The 23,336-nt window shown below is 42.2% G+C and overlaps 1 protein-coding gene across 3 annotated transcripts in view; it reads left to right on the top strand.

Annotated features, from left to right (window-relative positions):
• Nucleotides 1-821: 821 nt before the first annotated feature.
• LOC145351946 (sodium-dependent phosphate transport protein 2A-like) overlaps nt 822-23,336 on the top strand; it is a 59,926-nt gene continuing 37,411 nt past the window's right edge. The window contains exons 1-2 of one of the 3 annotated variants that reach the window (XM_080201759.1): nt 822-1,001; nt 23,228-23,284. The gene's annotated coding sequence lies outside the window, so the exon portion shown is untranslated. Of the gene's footprint in view, nt 1,002-22,941; nt 23,012-23,227; nt 23,285-23,336 lie in introns of those variants that run through there. The other 2 variants (XM_080201760.1, XM_080201758.1) reach the window with 2 other exon arrangements.

Below are 23,336 nucleotides of genomic sequence, written 5' to 3' on the forward strand. Positions count from 1 at the left end.
TCGTCCCCGGTATTCTGAACAATCTGTGCCCCTCAAACATCAATACTACTGCAGGTTATTTGGTCATTGTTGCATTGCCATGTGTGAGGCATTGTCTGCCCCTTTCCTGAATTACAACAGTGCCAGCACTTCAAAAGTACTTCATTGGTCATGAAACTTTGAATTACAGTAGGTCATAGAATCCTACAGTGCAGAAGGAGGCTATTCAGCCCATCGAATCTGCACCAATAACAATTCCACCCAGACCCTATCCCCATAACCCCATACATTTACCCTAGCTAATCCCCCTGACACCAACGAGCAATTTGGCTTGGCCAATCCACCTAACCCACACATCTTTTTGAACTGTGGGGGGAAACCGGAGCACCCGGAGGAAACCCACACGGACAAGGGGAGGATGTGCGAACTCCACACAGACAGTGACCCAAGCCAGGAATTGAACCCGGGGTCCCAGACGCTGTGAGACAACAGTGCTAACTACTGTGCCACTGTGCCACCCCAGTTGTTTTAAGAAAGCAAGTCTTTCTTTAATTAACAGTTAATTAGGCAGCAGCAGTAAAATTGCTGAACACTCCCGCATTCCAGGTCAGTCACATCATTCTCCAATGGCACCGAAAACCGAATATCTACACTGCCAGAACCCAGGGCTCACTTTGATTAGTTAAGCAATCAAATTACTTACTTGGTTCAGTTTTGCATTAACTTTTTATTTAATATTAATTTAAGGAATGTTTGAGGAAGGCAAAGAATTATAATTTTTTTTACACTGCCTTTTTTTCCTTCACGGAACATCGAGCATTGAACAAATCTTCACAGAGATGAGTATCTCAAACTCAGCTCCCTGGAAATCAGGTAGAAATTGATGATCATCTGAAGAAAAAAACAAAGTTTCAAATGTCTGACCCCAGATTTACAGTGGAGCTGTTTTATCTGCATCAATGCTTTTGATGATTTGCACACACTGAAGAGAGATGATTAACAGGTTCAGATTCAACTGGAAGGTAAGCACCTAACCTTGCAAGGCTGATCTACGTCATTTCCTGTTTTTGAGTTTTCAATAAAGCTTTCTGCTGACTTTAAAGATTGTCAGAGGTGCTGCACCCAACGCAGAGCCTTGTTAAATGAAAGAGGACAAGTTGCAGGATTATCCCTTTGATGTTGATCTGGCATAGAATCAACATGGCTCCTCCAACAACTTGCTTCGAAAACTCTGCTCTCGTTTTGACAGCTGCGACAAATTCCACCACAAAATTTTAAAACAATCAACAAAGTTCTAAATAAAGCAACACACAGCATTCTATGAAAAGACGAGGTTGAACAAACAAGGGTGAAAATATTGGCCAGAAATTTCCAGCCAGTCATGCTGCTGGGATTCTCTGGTCCTGCTGCAGTGAATAGAGATTTGGTATACTAGGTATACATGGGGAGGTAGTAAATTGGATACGTATACATGGGGAGATTGTAAATTGGATACGTATACATGGGGAGATTGTAAATTGGATTAGACACTGGCTCAATGGAAGAAGCCAGAGAGCGGCTGTGAAGGATTGCTTCTCTGAGTGGAGGCCTGTGACGCGTGGTGTGCCGCAGGGATTGGTGTTGGGTCCATTGTTGTTTGTCATCTATATCAATGATCTGGATGATAATGTGGTAAATTGGATCTGCAAGTTTGCTGATGATACAAAGATTGGAGGTGTAGTGGACAGTGAGGAAGGTTTTCAAAGCTTGCAAAGGGATTTTGACCAACTAGAAAAGTGGCAAATGGCAAATGGAATTTAAAGCAGACAAGTATGAGTTATTGCACTTTGGAAGGACAAACCAAAGTAGAACGTACAGGGTAAATGGTAGGACTCTGAAGAATGCAGTTGAACAAAGGGATCTGATAATACAGGTACAGAATTCCTTAAAACTGGCACCACAGGTGGATAGGGTCATAAAGAGTGCTTTTGGTACATTGGCCTTTATAAATCAGAGTACTGAGTATAAAAGTTGGAGTGTTATGGTAAGGTTGTAAAAGGCATTGGTGAGGCTGAATTTAGAATATTGTGTACAGTTTTGGTCACTTAGTTACAGGTAGAATGTAAATAAGGTTGAAAGAGTGCAGAGAAGGTTCACAAAGTTGTTGCCAGGACTTGAGAAGCTGAGTTACAGAGAGAGATTGAATAGGTTAGGACTTTATTCCCTGGAGTGTAGAAGAATGAGGGGGGATTTGATAGAAGGTGTATAAGATTTTGATGGGTATAGATAGAGTGAATGCAAGCAGGCTTTTTCCACTGAGGCTAGAGGAGAAAAAAAAACAGAGGATATGGGTTAAGGGTGAAAGGCGAAAAGTTTAAAGGGAATATTAGGGGGGGTTCTTCACGCAGAGAGTGGTGGGAGTGTGGAATGAGCTGCCGGATAAAGTGGTAAATGTGGGGTCACTTTTAACATTTAAGAAAAACTTGGATGGGTTCATGGATGAGAAGGGTGTGGAGGGATATGGTCCAAGTGTAGGCCAGTGGGACCAGGCAAAAAATGGTTCGGCTCAGACAAGAAGGGCCAAAAGGTCTGTTTCTGAGCTGTCATTTTCTATGGGTCTATGGTTCTATGGCTGAGTGCCAAATTCTCAGTCCTTGCTTGCAGCAATGTCAGGGCATGAAAATTCCAGCCATTACCTTCATCCAACCGTTGATGGTAGAGGTAGAACAGATCATGGCTTTGTTTTTGATAGGTCTTACAAATTTGAGTCATAGAATCAAAGGGAGGCCCTTTGGCCCATCATATCTGCACGGGCCATCAAACACCTATCTGTTCTAATCCGATTTTCCAGCACTTGGTCTTCTGTAATCTCTTGTGCTATGGCATTTCCAGTACTCATCTATATTGCTTCTTGGATGTTGTGAGAGTTCCTGCCTCTACCACACTTTCAGGCAGTGAGTTCCAGATTTATCGCCACCCTCTGGGTAAAACGTTTTTCCTCGAATCCCCTCTAAATCACCTTCCCCTTGCTTTAAAACTATGCCCCCTGGTTATTGACCCCTCTACTAAGGTGAAATATTCCTTCCTATTTGCCTTATGTCCCTTGATCAGGCACACCCTCCCACTTCCATTCCACCAGCCTTCAGCTGAAATTATTCTAACTTGTTATCCCTTCCACCACTGACCGCGAATAGATCCGCCAGTTGACTTTTTTGTATTTCCTGCTCGTCACCCACACCTCCACCCACCATCCCCTCCCCCATTTGCTCTTTATTTCTGATAAAAAAGAAGTGGAATTGCATTTATATAGTGCCATCCACAACCTCAGGGTGTCACAAAGCACTTTATAAGATACTGAAAGATTTTTTGTCACAAAGTCAAAGCTATAATGCGAGAAACATGGCAATAAAAATTACCTCTTGTGAACTGCAATGTGATAATGACCAAATAATTTGAGAGTTTTAATGATATTTTGTGAAGAATAAATTTAAGTTGGGATGCTGGTGAGAATGCCCTGCCTTTCTACAAAATATTGTCAGGAGGTCTTTTACATTCACCAGAGAAGGTCTTGGTTCAACATCTCCTCCAAGAAAAGGCACCAAAACATTGTGTAAAGGTTAAGGGTGTGATCTTATCTGCCGTTCATGCCACACTCCCGCTACAGCAAGGTCGGAGAATTTGGTGGCCAGCCAAATTTCCGTTCATTGCAGCAGGATGGGAAAACCCTGCTGGCATTGAACGATGATAAGGTTCCAGCCTAACTATTTTAGATAATGCAGCACTCCCTCAGTACTGCAATGGAGTGTCAGTCAAAATTAAGTACTCAGGTCTCCAGAGTAGGACTGGACCTATAGCCTTCTGCCTTGTAGGCCAGGGTGCTATCACTGTCTCCCTTGTTCATTCTCTTCTCAGTGTCTTTGCTCCAGATGTTCACCTATTTGCTGCCAGAATACTTTGCTGAAAGTTTGAGGTGAATTAAATGGAATGGGAGGAGACTCTTGTAGAGTAGACAAGCGCAGTCTAGTTGGACCCAACAGCCTGTCTCTGTGTTGTACATTCTGTCTAATTCAGATGCTAACAGATGTTCTCTGAATTTCCAGCAACTGCAATTTCCCAACTGACAATTTTCTGACAGTTCATCAAATTGAGAACGCTGTTATCAAGATGCACCTAGTTCCTGGCATTTTTATTTGAACACAAAGTTGGTACTACTACAAGCCATCAGGACAGACCCCTAGGGGAGTTCTTGTAAATATAATTCTCTGACATTTGTTCTCTTCTTAGTGAGTATCATTCACAATGACAGGCCTTATCTTAGTAAGTCATAACAGGAATACCGTCAGTATTGTTAGGAAAGAAATAAAATGTTGGGAAAAAAGACAATATAATCATTGTTCATTGAGACATCAGCATGGGGTAAATTCAGCAATGCTGGTACTCACAACTGCAGATCGACAAACAAGTAAAATGTTCGGGTTCATTTTATATATTGACCAGAGTTGGTGGATGATGATATCAGCTGTCCTGTTGTAAATAGTAGGTCTTCAGTCTTTGGCCCATGGGCACTCTTCCCAGAATGTCCTAGTTTGAATTTGTTGATCTCCCAGAGAGTAACAATTACCTCGTCAAGTGCAGTGTATAAATAGCCTCATTCTGTCAGGTTTGCCAGTACTAATTAAGGACCTCTGAAAGTTTATTGCAAAATTTTACTGAAAACTTCTTCCGAAAACATTAACTCTTTCCTTACTCAAGATTATAGGAATTAGGAGTATAACATCAAGGGTAAGACTCTTAGCAGTGTAAAGGATCAGAAGGACCTTGGGGTCCGGTCCATAGGACTCTTAAATCGGCCTCGCAGGTAGAGGATGTGGTCAAGAAGGCGTATGGTGTACTAGCCTTCATTAATCAAGGGACTGAGTTTAGGAGTCGGGAGATAATGCTGCAGCTTTGTAAGACCCTAGTCAGACCCTACTTGGAGTACTGTGCGCAGTTCTGGTCACCTCATTACAAGAAAGATGTGGAAGCTATTGAAAGGATGCAGAGTAGATTTACAAGGATGTTGCCTGGATTGGGTGGCATGTCTTATGAGGATAGGTTGAGGGAACTTGGTCTTTTCTCCCTGGATGGAGAGACGAAGGGCGAGGGATGACCTGATAGAGGTGTACAAGATGTTGAGAGGTATAGATCAGGGGATTCTCAGAGGCTATTTCCCTTGGCTGAAATGTTCGCTACGAGAGGACACAGGTTTAAGGTGCTGGGGAGTAGGTACAGAGGAGATGTCAGGGGTAAGTTTTTCACTCAGAGGGTGGTGGGTGAGTGGAATCAGCTGCCATCGGTAGTGATGGAGGCAAATTTGTTAGGGTCTTTTAAGAGACTTCTGGATGAGTACATGGGATTTAATGGGATTGAGAGTTCTAGGTAGGCCTATAGAAGGTAGGGATATGATCAGCGCAACTTGTGGGCCAAAGGGCCTGTTTGCGCTGTAGTTTTTCTATGTTCTAATTCCTCATCACTTCATCTGCAAAGTGCTGCCCTTATCCAATGGTCGTCACCTGATCCAATTCTCATCCACTGCTGTTCTCACCTGACAATGCACTCACTTAATGTTGGCTCCTCCGATATTGCCCACACCCGATGCTGCAATTATCCACCATTGTTCTTACTCAATATTGTTGTCACCTGTTACCACCAAATGCTATTCTCATTTGAGGCTTTCCTCACGCAGTGTTCTCTTTGTCAGCTGCTGCCCTCCACATGATTCCGTTCTGATTTGGTATTTTTCTCATCCAATGTAGTTTTCACCAATATTTTCATCATCCTCAGTCAATTCTGTCCTCATTTGATGGATCATCTTGGAATATTGTCTTCATCTAATACTGTCTTTTCTTGATATAATCCTCATCCAATATAGCTCTCAATGGTGTTATCCTCACCTCATGTTTTTTCTTCCCAGATATACCTTCACTTCATATTTCCTCAGCTAGTGTTGTACACACCTAATGTGTTTTTCACTTGATTTTAGTCTAATCTGATAGGGTTCTCCCCGATTTAGTGCTCAATCAATATTGTTCCAATCTGATGCATTGTTAATTGATTTTTTTTTCTATTCCGATGTCTTCCAGCAATGTTGTCCTATCTGATAACTTGTCATTTCCTGATGTTGCGTTTGAGGCATTAGGCCCACTGTAAATAACTCAGCATCTATCCAGAGCAAATTGCTTACCACAAATAGGGAGTCTAAAAGGTTAGTAGAAATGGGTGCAAGTGTAAGACTGAACGATGACTCTTTCAGAGTCAGCACAGGATAAAATCATTCGGACATAAGATGTAGGAGCAGAAGTAGACCATTCGGCCCATTGAATATGCCCCATCATTCAATGAGATCATGGCCGATTTGATATAATCCTCAACTTCACTTTCCTGTCTTATCCCCATAGCCTTTGGTTCTCTTACTGATTAAACATTTGTCTATCACAGCCTTGAACACAATTATCAACCCAGCCTCTACAGCCCTCTGCGGTAAAAAGTTTCACACATTCACTACCCCCTGAGAAAATAAATTCCACCTCATCTCTGTTTTAAATGAGCAACCCCTTAATCTGAGATTATGCCCTGTAATCCTAGGCCATTCTGCAAGGGGAACAACTTCTCAGCATCTATCCTGTCTCATGCCCCCTGAGAATCCTGTATCTCTCGATAAGGTCCTCTGCCATTCTTCTGAACTATGAGTATAGGTTTAATCTATTTAATCCCTCCTAATGAGAAAATCCCTCCATACCCAGGATCAATGAAGTATACCTTCTCTGGATTGCCAGTACATCTCTCCTTAAATAAGGAGACCGAAAATGTTCTCAGTAATCCAGGTGTAATCTAACTGGTGTCTTATATATTTTTGGTATGACTTCCTATTTTATACTCCATTCCTTTTGAAATAAAGGCCAAGATTTCATCTGTCTTCCCTACTGAACTTGCATGCTGGCTTTTTGTGATTTAAGCATAAGGGCCACCAAATCCCTCCGAGTTATAGCTTTCTGCAGTCTTTCTCCATTTAAATACACTGCTGAGTGATTCTTTCCGTGTTGCAAAAATCTATTGCTTTATTTGGAGACTGATTGAATGACATCATTTAGGGACTCACATTAAAAGTGAATGTTGACCTTCCAACTATCATTTTCTTACATAAAGAATCACAAATAAAGTTACAGCACAGGAAAAGATCTATCAGCTCCTCATGTCTGCATCAATTGATAAAGGAAGAAATGTTTTAAATTTTTTTTTAAAAAATGGCTATTACAATCCTACCTCCCAGCATTCGATCTGATGCCTGGCAAGTTACAGCACTTCAGGTATAGATCTAGGTCCATTTTTAATGAGTTGAGGGCTTTTGCACTCAGGATGAAGTTTTTCCTCATAGCCCTCCAGTCTTCCGGCCAATATCTTTAAATCTGTGCCTCTGGTAGTTGACCTCTTCAGTTTCGAAGTTTGTATTTATTAGTCATAAGTAGGCTTACATTAATACAGCAATGAAGTTACTGTGAATATCCTCTTGCTGCCACACTCCCGCACCTGTTCGGGTACACTGCGGGAGAATTTAGCACAGTTAATGCACCTAACCAGCACGTCTTTCTGACTGTGGGAGGAAACTGGAGCACCTGGAAGGAACACATAGAATCATATAGAGTGTGCAAACTCCCCACAGTCACCCAATTAAACCCAGGTCCCTGGTGCTATGAGGCAGCGGTGCTAATCACTGTGCCACCGTGCCGCCCACCAGAGGGAGCAAGCATTTTCTGTCTGCTCTATTTAAGCCCATCATAATCTTGTGCACCTCAATTAACTCACCGCTCAGCCTCCTCTGCTCTAAGGAAAACAATCCCGGCCTATCCAGTCACTCCTCATAGCTGCGTTTTTCAAGGCCTGGCAACATTCTGTTAATCACCTCTGTATTCTTTCCAGAACAATTATGTTCTTCCTAGAATATGGCAAACAGAACTGTACATAAAAATCCAGCTGTTGCCTAAGCATTGTTTTATACAGTTCCAGTATTGTATTCACACTTTTGTATTCAATACCTCATCCATGGAGAAAGAGGCACCAGACTCCCAGTCAGATGTCACCACCAAAGATGAGTCCCATATAGTGGCTCTCCTCATGAAAGAAAGATCCACATGCAAAGAGATGGAGGGGGCCCCATTCTCATGGGATCAAGAGAACCTTCGGACTTGGGAGGGAAGGGTGTGATAATCCCCATGAGGTCCATGGTGATTCACTGATTGATCTCCCAGTGGACCACATTGAGTTTGAGCTCCCTTATTAACAGTCAATGGCCTGCCCAGTTGGAACTCATCATTCAAATCTGTACAGAATGTAGTATTACAGTCGTAGCTAGGGTGTAGAGAAAGATCCAGTTAATGCGAGGTAAGCCCATTCAAAAGTCTGACGGCAGCAGGGAGGAAGCTGATCTTGAGTCAGTTGGTATGCGACCTCAGACTTTTGTATCTTTTTCCCAAAGAAAGTGGAAGAGAGAATGTCCGGAATGCATGGCATCCTTAATTATGCTGGCTGCTTAGCTGAGGCAGAGGGAAGTGCAGACAGAGTCAATGGATGGGAGGCTGGTTTGCGTGATGGATTGGGTTACATTCACGATCTTTTGTAGTTCCTTGCAGTCTTGGGCAGAGCAAGTGGCAGACCAAGCTGTGATACAACCAGAAAGAATGCTTTCTATGGTGCATCTGTAAAGGTTGGTGAGAGTCATAGCTGACATGACAAATTTCCTTAGTCTTCTGAGAAAGTAGAGGCATTGTTGGGCTTTCTTAATGATGATGTCGGCATGGGAGAACCAAGACAGGTTGTTGGTGATCTGGATATCTAAAACTTTGAAACTCTTGACCTTTTCTACTTCACCCTCATTGATGTAGACTGGGGGATGTTCTCCTTTACGCTTCCTGAAGTCAATGACAATCTCCTTCATTTTGTTGAAATTGACAGAGATTATTGTTGCTGTGCCAGTTCATCAGATTCTCTATTTCATTCCTGTGCTCTGTCTCGTCATTGTTTGAGATCTGACCCACCACGGTAGTATCGTCAGCAAACTTGAAAATCAAATTGGAGGGGAATTTGGCTGCACAGTCATAGGTGTATAAGGAGTATAGTAGGGGGCTGCGAGCACAGCCTTGTGGGGCACCAGTGTTGAGGATGATCATGGAGGAGGTGTTGTTGCCTACAGTGCTAAGTGTTCTGGAGAAATTTAGAAATGAGCAATGATAGAGTGATATACATTCTGGCAAAAATGCCAGGGAAATGGTGAGCCCATAAAATGAGTTGGCCTCTGCATGTAAAATTGGCACATTAACTAACAAAGTAACTTGTGACCATATCATTGAGAAAACTTTAATTCCATGCATTAGGGAATGTCCTACATGAAGGATAACGATTTAAGTCGGGGAAAAAAAACACAACCTTGGAAATCCAAATCAAAGCTGCCATGTTAGATATATGTAAAAATGTACCCGCAGACTCAGGATCACAGATATAGGCTGTCCCATCAGCTCATGTGCAAGGGAATGAAGAGACCTGAGCAGATTCATGAACAGTTACTTCAGATACCTTCAAAAATCAAAAATATGCCCAAATAGTGGAAGTGCCTTCAGATTCACAATACCACGTCAAGGATTAAAATGCAACTTGTGCTCAAAGGTGAATCACTTTGCAAAGGTGTGCAAGTTGTCCATAAAGAAGACAACTTCATCTGTTGAACACATGGAGGAATCTACTCCTGAGACTGAAACAGTGTTTGACGTCAGGGATATAGGGGGAGGTGGGACCTATACAATTTGGAAGGGTTACATCTGAACAGGAATGGGATCAACATCCTGGCAGGGAGGTTTGCTGGTGCTGTTGGGGTGGATTTAAACTAAATTGGCAGGGGATCCAGACAAGCAGTTCAGAGGGATGAGAAGCTAAGTTGGAATTCAAACACCAGTGGGTGAATCTGAAAGGCAGAGGAACCATAGGCTAGATAGGAAAGATGTGAGTCCAGCAAGGCTAAATGGAATATATTGCAGTACAAGGAGTTTGAGGAATAAGACAGATGAGCTGAGAGCACCAATAGGCATGTTAGAGTATGCTATCATAGGTATGACTGAGATTTGACTGCAAGATGGGCAGGATTGGCAACTCAACATTCCTGGTTATAGGACATTCAGACAAGATAGGCTTCCTTATCTCCTGCTGAACCTGCATACCAGTGATTCATGCACCCAGATCCCCCTGCACTGAAGCATTTTGAAGTTCCTCTCCACTTCGATGATAAGTTACCTTTTTATCCCCCTACTGAAACTGATAACCTCATACTTTCCCACATTAAATTCCAGCTTCCAAATTTTGGCTATTCACTGAGCCTATCCTCTATAAGAAAATGTCTTATTTCCTCATTGCAACTTGCTTGCCCACCTATTTTGTGTCATCTGCAAATTTGGCTACAATACATTCTATCCTTGCATTCAAGTCATTAATATAGATTGCAAACAGTTGAACCTGAGGACTGAACTCTGTGGCATCACACTAGTTACAGCTTGCCAACCAGAATAAGATTTACTTATCCCAACTTTCTGTTATCTGTTGGTTAGCCAATCCTCTATCCAAGCAAATATATTGCCTCAGCCCTGTGTATTAACCTTGTATATTAACCTTTTGAGTGGCACCTTATCAAATGTCTCCTGGAAGCCCAAATACACTATATCTATAAAATATATCTATTTTGCCTGTTACATCTTTAAAGAACTCTAACAAGTTAGTTAAACATGATGTAACATTCATGAAACCTTGCTGACTCTGATGGGTTGTGTTTTGACTTTCTAAACATCTCATTACTACCTCCTTAATAATGGATTCCAACCATTTCCCAACGGCAGTTATTAAACTAACTAATCTACAGTTTGCTATTTTCTGATTTTCTCCCTTTTTGAATGGGGGCATTATATCAGCCTTTTTCCAATCTACTGGAACTTTACAGAATCCACGAAATTTTGGAACATTATAACCAATGTTTCCACTATCTCTGTTGCACTTTGTTTAAGACCCCAGGACATAGGCCATCAGACCTTGGCAATTTGTCTGCCCTCAATGCCAATAGTTTGCTCAGTATCTTTCCTCTAGGCATGGCAATTGTTTTGAGTTTCTCCTTTTCAACTACCTGTTACTATTGGAATGGTTCTCGTGTCCTTCACCATGAAAACCAAGGCAAAATATTGATTTACAGGACGGGGTCTTATTACCTCACTCGGACAAGACTGAAAATTCCTGCCTGAGGTCAACGGACATTTCCACTGTCCCCCTTTGCCCGCTCCGATTCCATGGCGGGCAAGGTGGTAGATTCCATCAAGTGTCTCTGCCATTTCTGTGTTCCCCATTGTTAACTTCCCAGTCTTGTCCTCTAAGGGGCCAACATTGATTTTAGTTATGTTCCAAAGTCCTTTACAATCAATGAAGTATAGACATAGTTGCAATATAATCATTACTGTAATGTTGGAAATGTGGCAGCCAAGTCCTCTACAAACAGATGCAACAAATTGCAAGGTATGAATGACCAGATAGTCTGTTTTTGTGATACTGGTTGAGGAATTAACCCTGACACTGCAGAGAATTTCCCCTGCCCTTCAAAACAGTGAAATGGGACCTTCTCTGTCTACACAAAAGTATAGACAGGCCCTCGGTCTAACCTCTCATCCAAAAGACAACACCTGCAACAGTACTCACCAGAGTGTTAGGTTGGGGATTTTATATTCAGTTCTTTGGAGGATTCCCTTCTAACTCTGAAAACAGTATGCTACCACTGAGCCAACACCTCTGGCTAACACTTGGCATTGCAATAAAATACAGGTGACAAGATGTCATTCTGTTTCTCTGGAGAAACAGCATATGTCTGCAATGTAGCAAGAATCTTTCAAACACCAAGAAGTGATCTAAGTAGGTGTTAATTCAGCTGCAATTTGTCCTCTAACTTTCGCCCGTGTTCACAATTACAGAGAGCGAGAGATATAAGCTTTAACCTTGAAGCAATGAAATGATTGCATCCTGAAAACACACAATGCCTTTGCAATCAGCGCCCACACAGTTTGAGAAGATTAAGGGAGATTTTCAGTTAATACCATATTATTAAGATCGAACTATTCAAACCTTTATTATTCTCAGGCCAATTTGATTAGCTGTCATTGGGTAGTTAGAGTTTTAAATATTCCATAACAATTGCAGGAAACAAAGATCTGTTTAGTCACGTCATTCGTCTCAGACTATTAATGACCTCACAATTATTATTTGCGCTCAGTATGTGCACTTATTGCAAAGCTGCATTTTTTAACTCAATGGGAAAAAAGAGACAAATGTAGATCAATGTGGGAAAATGTGGCTGTGTTCCCTTTGGAACAGGGAGACAAATATTTCTTTACTGGAGAGAGACTACGATATGTGAAGCAACAAAAGGATTTTGGATTTCCATGTACATAAATCAGTGCAGTGATATATAATAAAATCAAAAACAAAACATGGAATCATAGGGTGCTATTCTCCAGCACCAATTCCACTTCACCCCTCCCCCACCTCCCCCATACCCTGCCCCTGTGTCCGATTTTTCCTGTGGTGGAGATGGCTTGCCATTGGCTGCCATCTGGATTTTCCAGTCCAACCAAAGTGGATGGTGAATTATATTCGTCGCCCATTCCATCATCGGGGAACCAACGGCAGGGATCGAGTTCAGCGGGACTGAAAGATCCCACCAGCGGGGAGGGCTGGAGAATTCCACCCATAGAATTGTACAGCACAGAAGGAGGCCACTCGTTCCAGCATGTCTATGCTGGCTCATTGATAGACTCTGCATTAGGGATAGGGTTAGAGTTACACTTTTTCCCAATCAGGTTGGAAGACATATGTAAGGAAGCGATGATTCCACTGTACAGGTTCCTTGGTTAGACACCGTATAAAGGATTGCACTCAGTTTTAGATAACAACCCTCAGGATGGTGTACAGGTCAGATAGATCTTAAAGGGTAAAATTATGAGGATGTCAGTTCCACTTGTTTTTATTCCCTTAAGCTTAAGTGCTGACCTAGCTGGGGTGTGATTCAACAGGGGTAAATACAGAAAAGCTATTTTCTTTAACAAGAGGACATGATTTTAAAATTAGAGTTAAGTTCCTAAATAAGTCAGAAAGCTCTTATTCACACAAAGGGTGGGGAAATTTGGAAATCTCATGACCAAGGGGGTGAAATTTATGGACAGATGTGTTTCATTATCCCAACTTCCCTCATGGTTCTGATGGTATTACATGGGGAACAGACACTGACAGTCCAAAGATGTGTGGGTTACGTTGATTGGTCTTGCTATATTGCCCCTTAGTATCAGGGGAATGAGCAGGGTAAATGTGCGGGGTTGCGGAAATAGGACATCGGTGGGGTTGTGCTCCAGAGTCAATGGGCTGAATGGCCTCCTGTACAGTAGACATTCTATGACAGGAGAGTTGTTAATGATGTTTGAAGTCAGTGACCTGTAAAACATCTAATATAGTAGGGGTAGCCATAATTACTTGAAAGTGGGACTTTGGCTCTTCAAGGATTGCCCCTTAAAGGGACAATCACCACAAGGCCAAGCCTGTCAACCTGGTTGCCTTGCTTCATCTTCCCCAGCCACACATATTGTGGCGGTGGAGGCTACGTGAGGTTCTTAAGTGGTCTCAGGGTGGGAAAGCTGCCTGATGCCTTACCTGCTTTCTGTAAAATGGGGCACAGTTCAGGGGTGGGACAGAAAGTGACGTGGCTCATTTTATTTTACATGCCCCCTTCTCCCCCCACCTTCAACTATGCGCATGCGTGTGCGTGTCTGTGCACGCGTGCGTGCGTGTTGGGAAGGGCGACTGTAACATTCATTCCAATGAATAAATTTCCTTTGGAAAATTGTATTGAATCTGTTTCCATCATCCTTTAGGGCAACATTTTTCACATTACAACAATGCTACTTATGTGGAAAACAGCTAATCTTCTTTTTGGTTTTATAAAATTGTGCAGCACCAGCCACCATCATTGTGACCTTGGCAGACAGAGCAAAGGAGAGAAATCATGAGCCCTGAGGTTACTTCTATTTCTGGGCTCTTAGCTGTGGCTGTGCAACAGGACTTTTAAGAGACCAGAGAATGAAGACCGAATGGTTCACAATTGTATCTGCTTTGTGATCCGCAAGTCTAAAGACTCTGCTAACTGCTGCTCCTCACTACAATGTATTTACAATATCTACCATGGAACACAACTCTATTAAGATATTTCAACACCTCAAAGTACTCCAGAAAGCACCAAAATGGAGTGGGATAATAGTAAGTAGACAAAAGGAGAAGACTGAATGTCAATGAAAAACTTCTGAGAATTGTGCACAGGATAAAACAAGTCACTGATTCACCATGAGCCCATTGAATTCATGTCCTGACAAACTCACCCCACCAAACTTGCTCACAGTAAACTTTCATTATCAACCAAATAAACAGAACTCCAGCCATGATTCCATCCTCTGTTTGTGAGATAATTCTGGATAACCAAGGCCCTCTGGATCTCACTGGCCCCAGTGGAGTTGTAGGCTACTCAAGGGGTTTGGACTGTTTGGGTGGGGAGGGAAGGGCTAGGGGAAATGTGGGTTATTGGATCCTTTGGAACAGCCTGTGTTTGCAACTGGGGGCCTGCGTAAAAGGGGCCCCACTCTTGCCCAGCAGGTTCACCTTGCAGCATTAATTTGCCACACCAGGGCCACAGTTGGACGATCAGCAAGCAGTCCTCCCTCCCTCACATCTGGTAAAATTGCAGCAGAGGTCGGTAGGAGAATGCAGGTAGGTGCCAAGAATGGCAATGAGAGCTGTGCTGTAGAAGTTGCTATCTTTTGGATAAACCATAAACCAAGGCCCTGTCTTCCTCTCAGGTACAGTTAGAAATCTTACAACACCAGGTTAAAGTCCAACAGATTTATTTGGTAGCATGAGCTTTCGGAGTGCTGCTTTGTCATCAGGTGAGTGCAGGATTTGGTTCACAAACAATTACAAGTCTTAACTGGTAATCAAGACTTTACAGATACAGACAACGTGAGTGGAGAGAGAGTTAAGCACAGGTTAAAGAGATGTGTATTGTCTCCAGACAGGAGAGTTAGTGAGATTTTGAAAGACCAGACAAGTCCTGGGGGTTACAGATAGTGTGACATGAACCCAAGATCCCGGTTGAGGCCATCCTCATGTGTATGGAACTTGGCTATCAGTTTCTGCTCAATGATTTTGCATGGTCATGTGTCTTGAAGGCCATCTTGAGAACACTTACCTGGAGATCACAGGCTGAATGTTTTTAACTGATGAAGTGTTCTTCGACAGGAAGGGATTGCCTGGTGATTGTCAAGCAATGTCCATTCATCCACTGTCGTAGCGTCTGCATGGTCTTGCCAATGTACCATGCCTCGGGACATCCTTCCCTGCAGCGTATCAGGTAGACAATGTTGGCCGAGTGGCAAGAGTATGTACCATGTACCTGGTGGATGGTGTTCTCACGTGAGATGATGGCATCCATGTCGATGATCCGACACATCTTCCAGACGTTGCTGTGGCAGGATTGTGTAGTGTCGTGGTCACTGTACTCCTGAAGGCTGGGTAGCTTGCTGCGTACAATGGTCTATTTGAGATTGCATGTTTGTTTGAAGGCAAGAAGTGGGGGTGTAGGAATGGCCTTGGCCTCGCACGTGGATGTAAAACAATCCTCACAGCCACTGTGAAGATTGAAAGAGGAGTTATTCTCTGATGCTTTAGCCCTTGAAGCAATCCCTTGAGCCAATATCACTAAATAACAGACTATCTGGCCATTATCAGGTGGGAGCATGCTGTGCATCAATTGGCTACTCATGACAAATAACAAAGAACAAAGAACAAAGAACAAAAACAGCTTGGGAAACAGGCCCTTCGGCCCAATGAGTCTGCGCCGCCATTTTAACATTACCAGTCCCCCCTCCACCCATGACCCTTATCTATGATTATGGCATTCCACATTGAGGGAAACTAATTTAGGGACAATTTATTACCTCCAATCAGCCTAATAGCACATCTTTGGGGTGTGGGAGGAAACCGGAGTATCTGGAGAAAACCCACGCAAGCACGGGGAGAATGCGCAAACTCCCACAGACACTGGCCCAAATCCATGTGTCTGCACAGCAATCAGTGATAGTCACTGAGCTGTTGTCTTGCCCAGCATCTGGTCCAGTTTAAGCGCACACTAACGACATGAAGCACTAGGCCACTCTCGAACATCCAAGAGCAGCCCAAGTACGACCCATCACGTGTATGCACCTCATTGGACAACCAGGCGGACCAACTTAAAACCTGTGAATTAAAAGAGAAAAACATTAGTAACATTCCTCATCCTTATACATTACCAGGGACGTCCCAATGCTTATTTAAAACAATTTCCTATATCCTCCCATCTCCAACCCACTCATGTGCCTGTCTAAGTAACTCTTAAACAAATCCGGTGTGCCTGCCTCCACCACCTTGCTTGGCAGAGCATTCCATGCCCCCACTACCCTCTGTGTGAAAAACCTCCCTCTATACCTCTTCCCCCTCACCCTAACCCCGTGGCCCCTCGTACTGTGACACTAGTGACTAAATTTCAAAAGTACTTTCGATCACGAAAGGGCAGTCTCAAATGTATGTTCTTTCTTTTGCCTCGTGTAAGCGATTATAAGCTGACTGAATTAATTGGGTGGGCAACCACATTTTAAAATTCATTCATGGGATATGGGTGTTGCTGGCTGCGCCAGCATTTATCATCCACCTTGAAATGAGCTGGAGCTTTTCAGAGGGCAGCTAATAGTCACTCATGTTACTGTGAATCTGGATGCACATGTAGGTCAGACCAGGTAAGTATGGCAAATGTCCTTCCTTAAAGGGACATTAGTGAACTGGATGAATTTTTACAACAATCAACAATGGTTTTGTGGTCATCATTGTTCTTTTTTAATTCCAGATTTTTATTGAATTCAAATTTTAACATCTAACATGGTGGGATTGGAACCAGGACCCCAGGGCAATACCCTGGGTCTCTGGATTACCAGCTCAGTGACTTGCTGATGATTTTCTGGTAGTTTTGGTAGAGAATTAGGCCAGTGTCCTGTCAACAAGCTAAGCTGCTAAAAGCAACTTGGCTTCCTGTGCAGTACGCTGCTAAGCCAAGTGTTCACTGGCCACTTTCCGAACAAATTGTTAAAATTCCTCTTCTATACTCTGCAAATGTTGTTTGGCAAGGAAGGAAATATAATTAAGAGATACATTTGTAATTAACTCTTGGCTTTGGACTGTGAGACTATAACTGTCCAAACTCATTTGATTTAGGATCATTACAGTCAAGAGATGGAGTGAAACATGCCAAGTTTCTGGCGTTACAACAGTGATTACACTTCAAATAAGCGCTTTGTTAGTTGTGAAAAAAACTTTGAATGTTCTGTCTTCCAATGCCTCAAAATTTGAACAGGTTCCTTTCAGGAAATTAACCTCGAGCATTCAATCAACTTCAGCTCATTAAGTCTTATCATGAAATGTTGCTCTGAACAGTAGAAAACAAACCTCCTGGAAAAATGCCAAGAATCCATGTTACGATAATATTTATGTGGGAAAGTGAGGATATCTTATGCCTCTTGTTCACAGCTTCATGATCACACTCAAACCTCTTGTGTGAGAGAACAGAAAGTCGATTCATTTTATGATTCAATCACCTTTACGTTATTTAAGTATCCAGGTCATGGACTGTTTTTTAACTTCACTCTGACACAGGAAAGTATTTTAGCAAATAATCATTTTCATGTTTCTTTCTTCCTTTTTCTTTTCTGTTTCAGAAAGGTGCTGACTCAGAAAGGTACTGGCTGATTACATTGAATATTGCATTCAAGGTAAGTTATCCAAATTAACTTATATCCTCACTTGCATCAGATCCTGTTCACCCATCATTGTGTGCTCGCTGACCTCCACTGGCTATCAATCCAGCAATACCTTGATTTAAAAATCCTAATAGTTGATTTCCAATAACTCCATGGCCTCACCCTGCACAGGAAAGAGTACCCCCATGCACACAAATGAACAGACGCAGGTAGCTTCCAATATTCACAACTGAAGCATTCAAGAGGGCATTAGATAATCATTTGAACAAAAGCAGTGTGCAAGCGTGTGGGGAAAAGTTATGGGAATAGCATTAAATCATTATGTGCATTTGGAGAGTGAGTGCAAATGTGATAAGTTAAATGTCTTCCTTTTGCATCTTAACAATTCTGTGATTAATACACAATTACTTCATTAATTAAACTGTTAGTGAAAAAAAAATCCAGTTCTCATTTCCTTTCAACAGAAATACGCATATTCCCTTTTCACAGATGCTTCAACTATTGCTATTGGTATGTTTTCAACATAGATTCATCACAGCTAGCCAGAGTTTTCTCTCCTGCATAATCTATAAAAGCATGTTCAAATGCTGAAAGCATTTACTATCAATCTAAGCAATTGTCATATATCTAAAAAGGGTGCAGCTGCTTTAAGACATAATCACATGGTTTGACGGTGATGTCATTAGAGACTTTGCTGAGGCTTCTGTTTTACTTTCAGGTTTGTACTTGCTGTAGTGCAGAGAGCAGCTTCTCAACAAAACTTGTTGTGTGCTTGTTTGAATCTACACGTGTAAACCAAGTCTTCTATTTTTCTGTTAAAACCCACAACTCGTAACATATCCGGAACATTACGGAAAGAAAATTGGTCATGAGTGGGATTTTGTTTAATTGTGAATATTGGGAAAAGATCCTAAGATAGTAAACATTGTGCTAGAGAGAAGAACAACAAGATTAAAGACTGAAGTGCTAATGAGAGAAGACGTAAGTGAGAAAAAAGCTCTCTGTGTAGTTTTAAAAGAGGGGTTTTTTTTCCCAATCAGAGAAAGGTGAAATTCCAAGTTGTATCAGGCAAATTTGGAAAGAGGGAATGCTTTGCTGTACAGCTGAGGTTGAAAAATATACATCAAGTCAACGGTTTCCAGATTAGAAAGGAGAGTACGGAGAAAACAACAAAACAGCAGCTAGAGCCTGCAAGAGAAATGGCGGTCAGTTAGAATCCATGGGGTCTTTCCATGAAGAAAAAGAATCATGGAGTTCCTATGCTAAGCATTTTTATTACTTTGTGCAATCTAATGAAGTAGAAAATGAGTTGTTCATAGCAGTTTTTCTCATATAATAGGAAGTAAAATCATTAATTTGTTCACGAACATGGTTCATCCAGCAAAGCCAGGAACCAAAACTTATGGTGACTTGAGAAACATCTTTCAAGAGCATTGCTCTCTAAAGCCATTGATCGCCATTGAACAGTTTAGGTTCCAATGAAGGAAGCAAGTGGAAGACGAAAGTATTGCTCAGTTAGTGACAATGTTAAAATGGCTGGCACAACATTGTGAGTTTAGTGAGTCAGTGGAATGTACTCTACAAGATCATCTAGATCCTGGTCTCTAAAATTATGTTATCCCCCAAAAGAAGATTATTCTTGAACACATTTTGACTTTAAAGACAGCAGTAGAAATCACAGTGTCAATGGATATGGCTGCTAAAGAGACCTCATAATTTGGTGCAAGAATGAAGATTCACAAATTGGGAACTGCCTATAAGAAGTCAATGAGTCAAGAGCAACAAGCATGTTACAGATGTGCCAGAATTGGCCATTCAGTAAGTGAATGTTGGAGCAAGGATAGTTAATGCAAGAATTGTGGCAACATAGGTCACATTGCAAAAGCTTGTTGGGATAGAAAAGCTTCCCTTGAAAAGAATATTCAGAAGAATCTTGGTATCTTCAACAAGAAGAACAAGCTGTATTCTGCAAAAATAATTTACACGTAGAAGAAAAGAATTATGACTGTGAAGAAGAGCATGTCCAGAAATGTATTGAAGAACTCTAACTGAATGTCTTATCCAAGCAGGTTGAATCATATAGATTCTGGATGATTTTGAAGTGGACAACATATTGAGACGGAAGTTGATACTGGTGCTGCTATATCTTTAATTTCTGAAAATACAAAAGCTGAAACATCTTCCTTTAAAACCAGCAGTTGTGATTTTAAGGAAAACATGGAAGAGATTGTGTTGTTAAAAGGTTACATCATGGGCAATGTAGAGTTGAGTGGATGAACAGCGAAACTGGCCCTCCATATGCTCTGTGGTAATTTTCCAGCTCTATTTGGGCGATCATAGTTGGAGAAGTTAAGGCTTAACTAGAGTGCAGTCAACAGACTGGTCAATGTCAAAACAGACCTGGAACACATTCTGGATAAATACAAGAGTGTGTTTGAACAAATATTTATTTGAATGAAGGGAGTCCAAGTAAAACTCAGGATAAAGCCTAATAATCAACCCAAAAGTTTAAAATAAGAAGTGGCATATGTAATTTATCCCAAGATCAAAAAGCAAACAGTGTGACTTGTCAATATTGGTGAGTTAGAGATGATTACAATAAGCGACTGGGCTACTCTCATCATATCTGTATTAAACCAGATGGTCTGTTCATACTTGTGGTAATTTTAAAACAATCATTAATCTAGTTTTGTATGCTGATCAATATCCATTTTCTTTAATTGCAGATTTGGGCCAGGATTCTCCTGGGCGCTCCACGGTAACAGGCTGGGAGACAACAGTGCGGGCACTTTCATGACTGGTGTCTAGCATGTCACAAGTCTCCAAGATGCCTTTTTTTCAGCACAATCAGCACCATGCCAAAACTGATTACCATATGGAAGTGTCATGGAAATTGACATTCTATATGATTAGTGGGCCCAAGACAATAGTCTCCAGGTCCACCTCCCGCTGGGAGTGGCTCCCACCAGTGGGGTTTACAACTGTTCCCCACTCACGGGGAAGAGGACTCCTCACACTGCTGGTGGGGTCAGAAACCATTAAAGGCCCCCTGGAGATGGGAGCAATGCGTGCCCCTTGGGCAGCCTAGCACCCTGGCATTGCCAAAGGAGGGGGGCAGGGCAGTTCAGTGATTGAAGTGGACTCTGTGCACTCTGCATTAGTGATCGGTGAGGGAAAGAGGGGTTGATTGGGGCTGGCCATGATGAGGTTTGAGTCAGGGCTGGCTATAGGATGAGTTGGGTTGGCCATAGGGGCTGACACAGGGGACTGGCAATCATTGAGGGAGTGAGATAAGAATTGAGGCTGGCCAATGAAGTGGTTGGCAGTTGGGAGAGCAGGGGGCGGGTAGCCAGTGATCACTGGAGGGGATCAGGGAAGACATTGATTAGTCGGCAATCAAGAGACCGGCAGTGCGAGGCCAGTTTGCATGCATTGATCTCCCTACTCACAGGTCGGTGCATGCACAGTGACATGCTCAGCACTATGCTACTGGTCTCTTGGGCAGGATTAGCCTTTGCTCCCTCCTTACCACAATGAATCCCCTGACAGACTCTGAAGCATAGAGTGCCGAAGATTAAGCGTGCTCAAAAATGGGAAGGAAAATTTCCCGTTTTCCCACTCATTGGGCATTTAGTTTTTATTTGGGAAAATTGAGCTTACTGTTTGGAATAACATTTGCATCAGCCCCATTCCCAAGGTCAATGGGTCAGATTTTAAGTGCTCTCTCTCGTGTACAATGTTACCTAGATGATATTTTAATTATAGGATCCAGTGAACAAAAGCACTACAGTAATTTAAAAGCAATGTTTTGAATGTTTTCAAGAACATGGGCTGGGGGGGGGGGTGCGGTAGTGGTGAGGGAAGTTGATTTTCCCAGCATGCTGCAATGCTGTAGCAGCACAACAGGCCAGGAGACATGAGCAGTGGCTGTTTTGTGGGCTTCCCATTGGACACCATGGCCTCCACAAGCCTCCCAGCACAAGATTTTTTATGTCATCTATACCATGTCCATCCACGGGCAGGGACAGATCATGAATCATGACCCTTCATGGCTAAATAATGGTGCAAACTAATTTTTAGTATGTCATATCCTATAGCCAAAAATCCTTTCAAATGCAAGTTTATGAAATTGCTGCCTCTATTGCCATCGATGTTTGTATGGCCATTGGGTTGGGGCTCAACACACTCCTCCAAGTACCTTAGGGAAAAGAGTCTATAGCTCATCTGACAAAGTTACCACAGACAACTGGTGTGCAATTACCAATGTGTAAATCTATATAAAAAATTGACTAGCCTTTTAGACTGAAAGGGACGAAAAGAATCTCTGCTTGTTAATATGTGGGGCAGTCATGGCCTAGTGGTATTATTGCTAAACTATTAATTCAGAAACTCAGCTAATGTTCTGGGGATTGGGGTTTGATTCCCACCACAGCAGTTGGCGGAATATGAATTCAGTAAAAAAACCTGGAATTAAGAATCTACCGATGACCGTGAAACCAGTGTTGATTGTGAGGCAAAAACCATCTTACTCACTAATGTCCCTTTAGGGAAGGAAATCTGTGTCCTTACCCAGTCTGGCCTACATGTGATTCCAGAACCACAGCAATGTGGATGGCACTCAACTGCCCTCCAAGGGCAACTATGGATGGGCAACAAACACTGGCCACACAATGACACTTCTGGGAAAGATCCTAGTTCAGGAGGAGGTGTTTTTTTTTTCTCAGGCTAGGGCACTTGTTGGGACAGAGTGGAAAAAGAGTTTGCTGTGCTGTAGCTGAGAATGCTTGATGTTGACTTAATGCTGTATGACCAAGAAATGAGTGGGTTAAAATACCAAGTGGCTCCTGTGTATATTAGGGGGAGCTAATTTCACAAGCTCCCTACCAAAACCAACAATGGAGTAGGCAATAGAGCCACTCCATTTTAAAATTCTGCTTCCTTTCCCAGGAAGTGACACATTTTTCAAGACCTTATATGTGTTAGCTTAATACCATAATTTAACATGAGTTCAGTTCAGGGGAGAGTTAAATATCCCTGTGTCTCTTTCAATTACTGGCACTAACTTGCAAACTACCAACAATTCACTTCTGCTCCTTTGATGGATTTTACTGAATGAGGTAAATTATGTCTAAATTGTGATTTGGTAGAATACACAATTCCTAATCTCCTGGTGTCAGCACTTCCCCCAACAAAAGTTGATTATAAATTAACAATGTTCATCTCCCTAAGCAGTGGTTAGTTATTGTGAATGCACGGTCCGTGAGTTTGGCACTGCAGACTTTGCTCTCTTGGTCTGGGTATAAAAACCAAGTGTTGAAATTCTTTCTTTTCAGACTGGCTCAAGTGTGCAAATGCAAGAATTTGTGTGACGAAGTCTGTTCCAAAATCAGGTAAGACATAATGATACATTAGTGCGAAAGCATATCTATAAATTGCTCATTT

The sequence above is a fragment of the Carcharhinus amblyrhynchos genome, chromosome 13 (assembly GCF_965287045.1).
Source record: "Carcharhinus amblyrhynchos chromosome 13, sCarAmb.v2.hapA, whole genome shotgun sequence".
Lineage (NCBI taxonomy): Eukaryota > Metazoa > Chordata > Chondrichthyes > Carcharhiniformes > Carcharhinidae > Carcharhinus > Carcharhinus amblyrhynchos.